This window comes from Dipteris shenzhenensis, chromosome 11 (assembly GCF_047967505.1).
Source record: "Dipteris shenzhenensis isolate YYH24624 ecotype China chromosome 11, Dip_SZ_1.0, whole genome shotgun sequence".
In the NCBI taxonomy this organism is placed as follows: Eukaryota; Viridiplantae; Streptophyta; class Polypodiopsida; order Gleicheniales; family Dipteridaceae; genus Dipteris; species Dipteris shenzhenensis.
Genome location: NC_141606.1, coordinates 33,687,239 through 33,694,439, shown reverse-complemented (window position 1 = coordinate 33,694,439; position 7,201 = coordinate 33,687,239).

The window sequence follows — 7,201 nt, the reverse complement described above, 5'->3', positions numbered from 1 at the left end:
TGCGTCTGTGCGTGTCTGTAGCAAGCCAGACGTGCAAATAGACACGCTTGTAGACGCGCGTTTAGACGCGCCCTCAGACGCCTGTATACACGCGCTCCGACAGTCGAGAATACTCAAAAGTGAAAAAGGACGTTTCGCCCGACAAAAGAACGTGTCGCTCATACCTAGATGCTACGTTTCGTGGATGCGAAAAGTACAAAACTGGAAAGAGCAAGCAAGAACAACTTCAAAAGGACTTACTTGGAAAAAGGTATGGAAGGATCTTTCTTTTCCAAACTTGTTTCTTCTCCTCCTCTTCTCCTTGTTCGTACTCCTCCTCTTCTTTAGGCTTGGAAGCAAGCTGTGTAGGTACGGTCCCTTTGTCTTGAGTGAAAGCTTGGAACTGTGTGTGTATGGGAGGCTCTCTCTTAAGCTTCGAATCTATAGAATTGCTAATAATGAAGGAAGAAAGCCGCTCGCGAAGTTTAAGTAGTTAAAAGAAAAGCAAAGCGAGCGGCGCGTCGAAAAGCAGGTTTAAAAGTCGCGGGTATAGTCGCGTCTATAGTCGCGTCTGAATACACAGAGTGGGTGCGTCTATAGGCGCATCTATTAGCGCATCTATAGGCGCGTTTAAATACACAGAGTAGACGGGCATTTAGACGCGCAAATAGACGCGACAGTAAACGCGACGATAGACGGGCAGTTAGACGCGACACAGAGTTTTTAAGTTATGCATTTGAAGAAGAGCAAATTTGGTGGGTTGTTTGTTTGTAGGATGTCTCCATCTTCAACAAGCAGCTCCAGTGAGGATGAATCCCTCCGTATCCACCATCGCGAAATGTGGTTGGAGCAAAAAATCAAATGTCTGTGTGATCGATGTCGAGGAAACATGTATCGTGCACGCAGGATTACGCTCAATCATATCTCAAAGTATGGAGAATGGGATGTGACCGTAAACAGGGTAAGGATTTGTAAGTTAAGGTTGATTGAGATACCTATGGGTGTTCATATGTTTGAGTTATAATGATCCCGTTTTAATTTGATACAGGATGCAGTGCCACACCCGCACATGTTACCCTATGCCCGTCGTGAGGAGGCAAAGCGTCGGCGATATGAGGTGGGATCTTCAGGAGGGACCGTTACGGATGCATGGAGTGATGGTGATAGTAGCCCTCCACCATTACCTCATGAAGCCGTGGAGGAGGAGGTGTTTGATGATATGGTGCGAGATTTATATGTCCATCAAGGGAGGGATAATAGCATGGAGCAGGATGATCTTTTTACCGCAGCATCGACTCCACTGTTTGAGGGGTGCACATTCTCTGTTCTACGTGCCTCCCTTGAGTTACTAAACTTGCAAACCATCTATGGATGGAGCAATGCAAGTTTGAATGCATTACTCAAGTAAGCTTTAATTTAAAGTCGATTTTGCAAACATGATGAATTATGCGCGTGGGTCAATTACTCGAATGCTTTTCCTCATTTATGGTCTTCACGTGCAGGCTATTGTGTAAAATGCTTCCAAGGGAGAATAAATTACCGACCTCAAGACATATGGCAAGGCAACATGTGACCTGTCTTGGAGGATTAGATTACAAGCGCATCCATGCATGTGTCAACGATTGCATTTTGTTTCGTGGACTACATAAGGATGCAAGAGAGTGTCCTACTTGTGGAGAGGCAAGATATAGAGCAGATCTCAAAACCTTGGACGTGCCTCGTAAGGTATTGCGACATTTTCCCATAATCCCTCGCATCCAACATATGTTCAAGTGCAAATCTATTGCAGAGCTCATGTCATGGCATTCCTCCCATCGATCAACCGATGGCAAGTGGAGAACTCCCGCGGACTCTCCTGCGTGGAAGCATATTGAAGACACATGGCCAAGCTTCAAGGAAGAACCTAGGAGCTTGAGACTTGGATTGGGTATGGACGGTGTGAACCCATTTGGTCTAAAAAGCACATCTTACAGTGTATGGCCAGTGGTATTGGTGAATTACAATCTTCCACCCTCTATGGCTATTAAGAAAGGACATGTCATGCTGCCCCTTCTAATTCCAGGGAAACATAAAGTCAAAAACCCTGATGTTTATTTGGAGCCTTTGATTGATGAGCTAGAGATACTTTGGAGAGGTATCGAGGTGCATGATGTGAGCAGGCCTTCCTCGTCACGAGACTTCAACTGCAAAGCAGTCTTGATGTGGATGATGCATGACTTCCCAGGCTATGGCGAGTGTTCAGGTAAGCATTGCATTTTTTAATTATGAATAGGCAAGGACGTGGCACCCTAAACCCACCTTCCACTCTTAATTGCATCTATTGTTTCAGGTCTCACTACATCGGGTTACCATGCATGTCCTGTTTGTGGTCCTTCGCTAGTTGCCTCACGGGCAGACGCATTGAATAAGGTCATCTATGAGAATCACCATCGATTTCTCCCACCTGATCATCCTAGATATGTTGCCCCTTGGAATGAAGTCCTCCCACAATCACTCACCGTGGGAGATTGGATGAGAATTTGGGACGGATCCACGACTCCTCCACCACTTGGCATGAGCCGGTAAGGATTTGTAAGTATTGGCTGGAAGTAAAGATTGGCTATATTGGTTGAAAGTGAAGATTGCACGCTAACACTTTATTTTGTTTAGATACTCCATCTTTTATCGTTTACCATATTGGTCCCACCTCAAGATCAATCACCTGCTCGATCCCATGCATATCTTCAAGAATGTGGCATCTACCATTTGGGAGCATTTGAATGGGACACGAGATTCGGCAGGCATAAGGGAGGATCTACGTACCACAGGGAGGATGCGTGAAGCTTGGCCTCAAGAGAGACCAAATGGGCGTGTTTTTTTACCTCGTGCACCGTGGATGTTATCAAAGCTAGAGATGGCGACGGTGAAGCGTGCTATTACTACAATTCGTACTCCCACTGGATGCATGAGGTGTTTGAAGGGAGCCTTTACAAAGAGCAAGAAAAGAGGTGTAGAGCAATTATATGGCTTGAAATCTCATGATTGGCACAAGATGCTCCAAGTAAGTATTTTATATGCATAATATCTTTTTCCTTTCAAATTTGTGAGTGAATAGCTATAAGCAACTAATCAACCACCTCCTCGCAGGTTCAGTTCATACTACCTACTAGCATTTCACGTAGTGCATCAAAGGACGTGAAAGATTGTATTTACAAGATGGGCGAGCTTGTGAGGTATGTGAGCTCAAAGGAAATAGATCCCACCACGCTTGAGAATGCTCGAGTTATGTCAGTGGAGGCGGTTTGTTTAGTTGAGGAGACATTTCCACGTTCTATTCTCACAAGCCAACTACATCTCATAGTGCATTTGGTGGATGAGATTGCTATATGCGGTACTATACATGCACGATGGTTGTTCTTCCTCGAGCACTTCATGAAGACCTTGAAGGGCTTCGTGGGACAAAATGCAAGACCCGAAGGTAGCATGGCCGAGGGTTGGTTGGTACAAGAGTCACTTGTATATATTTCTGAGTTTCTTGTTGATGTGGATAGCTCTCTCCCACGACTATGGAGAGATGATGAAGACCTAAGGATGACCTCTATTGTGCCTCAAGGAAGAGGATGCAACAAAGTAATAGACACGGAGTTGCGTAATAGTATCAACCTCTTTTGCGTGCTTAATAGTGATGTGATGAAAAGATGGGTGACAAGATACGAGGATGCAAAGGCAAGAAGACAAGAAGAAAGGGCCCTCTTTCATACACACCACGGATCTCGTGTGCCATACCCTCAGCGTCTAAGAGCACTTCCAAAGGATATTCATGTGGATTGGCTACTTGATGAAATGGAGAAAGCAGAGAAAGACAAGGGGATGCATATCACAATGGAAGAATGGGAGTATGCTAGGGGATGCATGAGCAAGGTCGGTATATAGAATGTTATGCATAAGTTAGGAGGTTTTTATAATTTAGATTGCTTATTTAATTGATTTTTTCTTGGTGTAGTGCACTATGTTCAATGCTATATGGTGTGAGGGCAAGCATTTTCGAACACAACGGATTGATGATAAGAGAAACACACAAGATTGCGGCATCATTGCTAGCTTTGAGGGAGCCAATGGAGTCATGGATGATTATTGTGGCATAATCCAAGATATCATTATGCTTGACTTTCGACGCTTCTTTGTGTATGTTTTGGATGTAAAGTGGTTTAAGGACGTGGTGGAAAGAGGCCCTAATGCAACAATCAAACGCCATGCAAGTGGCTTTGTAACTATTGACTCCACAAAGTTTTGGCAAAGTAGGAAGGACACACTAATACTACCGCAACAATGTGAACAGGTACTGTGCACACACATAAAAATACTCGCTTTTAAATATTTGATGCAAGAAAAGTAACATGATTGTATTTGTGTTTGAATTAGGTTGTCTATCAACCAATGGTGGATAATAATAGGTGGTGGCATGTCATACCTATTATGCCACGTTCCAAAGTGATGTATAGTACATTTACTAATATGGAGCGTATGGAGGATGATCATGCCCATGGACGTGATGATGACCGTGATACAAGAGAGGAGGATGATCATGAGATAGGAGATATAGATATTGAGGCCGGCATTACCCGTGAGAACGAGCCTACCATTGGAGATCTTGATTTCGATGAGCACATGAGTGGCACAAGTAGTAGTGGGTTGAATGTATTTGTAGATCTAAACACTTGTTTGGATTTTGAAGTAGATAGTTTGGCAAGGGTTGATCTCATTGAGGATGAGATTGAACCGTAGCCCCACAATTGATATTGGCAAAACTATTTTACATATTGTCTCATTCTCCTCATTTCCCTTAATTCTTGTATATGTGGGCTTGCAAAAAATTATGTGCTTTGGTAATCATGGGCAATGTTTGGAAAGCAATGATGTACACCAAAATCTCACTTTCTGTATTCTCTGGAGCGCGTCTAACCCCGCGTCTAAATGCGCGTCTGAGTCTCAGTGTAAACGCGCAAATACACGCGCAACTAGACGCGCTAATAGACGGGATGTTAGACGGGCCCGTATTTTCTCAGGTCTAACGTGCAAATAAACGCGGTGATTGACGTGCAAATAGACGAGCATTTAGCCGCGCTAATAGACGCGCCCGTAATTTCTCTACTAGAGCAACGCCTATAGACGCGCCCGCTATTTTGCGTGTCTACCAAGCGCGTCTATAGTTGCTTTGTGTTGTTGTGGCACAGAGGATCAAGTAGCTGACATATTCATGAAGGCATTAGGCACAGAGAAGCTGTGCAAGTTCAGAGACCTACTTGGTGTGCAGGAATTGGGATTGAGCTCCAGGGGGAGTGTTGAGATATCGAGCTCCACTCGTGATATGCTAGGGTGACCGTTGTGCATTTATGTCACTGACTTGTTAGCTGCAGATGCAGTTGGTACACCGCCCATGAATAATAGCTGGATGACAGCTATCTTTATGTACTCTAGTTAGTGGCTTAGTTAGTATGCCACCTAGGTTAGCTGAGTTTGGTTTGAGACCCACATATAGGGTTCATCTATTCCTTTTGTACTTAGGAGAGTTCTTTTGGCTTTCACAACTAAGAAGAGGAAAACTGTTTTCAGCCTCCACTTTTGTGTGTATTCCCCCATTGTGTATGTGAGAAAGTTGCAAGTGAGACTCCTTACTTCTCTCCCACTCTCTTCACAATCTCTCATACAACACCTTGGAAAGGAGCACACGGGATCAGGTTTTCGGTGCTTTGATCTCCCTTAAGGCTCTCACTCCTGGTTTCGCTCTGTATCGCTTCCTGACTCTTTTTGGAGGTCGTACAAGTACGTGAACATGGCTCCATGGCACCCTCTATCTGGTTTAAACTTCTTGTACTGCTCTTCTATATGCTGATCCTCCTCCGAATCCTCCTCTCATGGCTGACTTGAGCTTGAACCTTTCCTCAAGTCCTTGTGCTGTGGCTTCCTCGGTGTCTGCTTTGCCCTAGCCCTAGGCTTCTCAGGTGGTGGCATGGGCACAGGAAATATGTCCATGATGGGCTGTAGAAATGGCACATGGATGATGGTAGTCTTTCTTGCAGTTTGGAGATGATTTGATGCAACATTGGATACAATCTCCCACCCTAAATGGTGGCTCTAGCTCTCCATCTTGTTATAGGTTGTTGAAAAGAAAGGGTTTGTATCTATTAAGAAAAATGCCTTGTGTGAACACTTGATCATTATGGGGCTAAGGGATAAGAGCCAAATGTTGACTTAAATGGTTGCTCTAGCTCTCCATCTTGTTATAGGTTGTTGAAAAGAAAGGTTTGTATCTGTTAAGGAAAATGCCTTGTGTGAACACTAGATCATTATGGGGCTAAGAGATAAGAGCCAAATGTTGACTTACGAGAAGTACAAAATGATGTGTGCTTGGAGGTGTCCATTAGGGGACACAACACTCATGAATCCTTACAGCTGGCCTTGGATGGTGGCTCTAGCTCTCTTTCTTATTATTATTAATTGAAAAGCAAAGAGTTGTATGTGTTAAGGAAAATGTTTTGTGTCAAGGCTGGATCATGGGGCTAAAGGATAAGAGGAAAATGTTGCTGAAGGGATTGTAGTTATACCTTTTCTTGAAAACTTGCAAAATATCAATAAAAATCTTTAAATTTTCAACTTGAAGGTTTTTGTATTTGGTAAGGAAATTATTTTGTGTGAATTATAAGGAAAATGTTTTATGTGAAACACTAGACCAGTTTGTATCTAGGAAGAGAAATTATGTTTAATGTTTTGTGTGAAACACTAAGGCTCAATCCACATGAAACTAACAGTGCAACATTGGTGGCCGGTTTTTTAGATTTGCACAATATTCGAGGGACCCCTAAAGCACCATTGGTTTTAGATTTGGCACCTTAGTTTTGAAGGAGCCATTTTGAGCACCAATGCTGTATTTTTGCTCCAGCCAATAGCATGCTGCCATGTGGTGCTCACAGTAGGTTCAATTGTCTACAATGCTTCCATGGAGGGCCAAAGTTTGGTAATGGGCTACGTGAAAGTATTGAGGCACCTATTAAACGCTTAAAGCTATTGGGGTTATAAAAAGCATGTGAACGAAATCACATACAGCACCAATTGCTCATTTCTTTTACCATGTGGAGCGTGAGAGTAAGCATCTCGTAAGGAAAGTGTGAACACGCGACCATGGTTGGGGCTAAGAGATAAGAGGAAAATGTTGACTTAAGGGGGGGGCTAAATGATGTAAGGG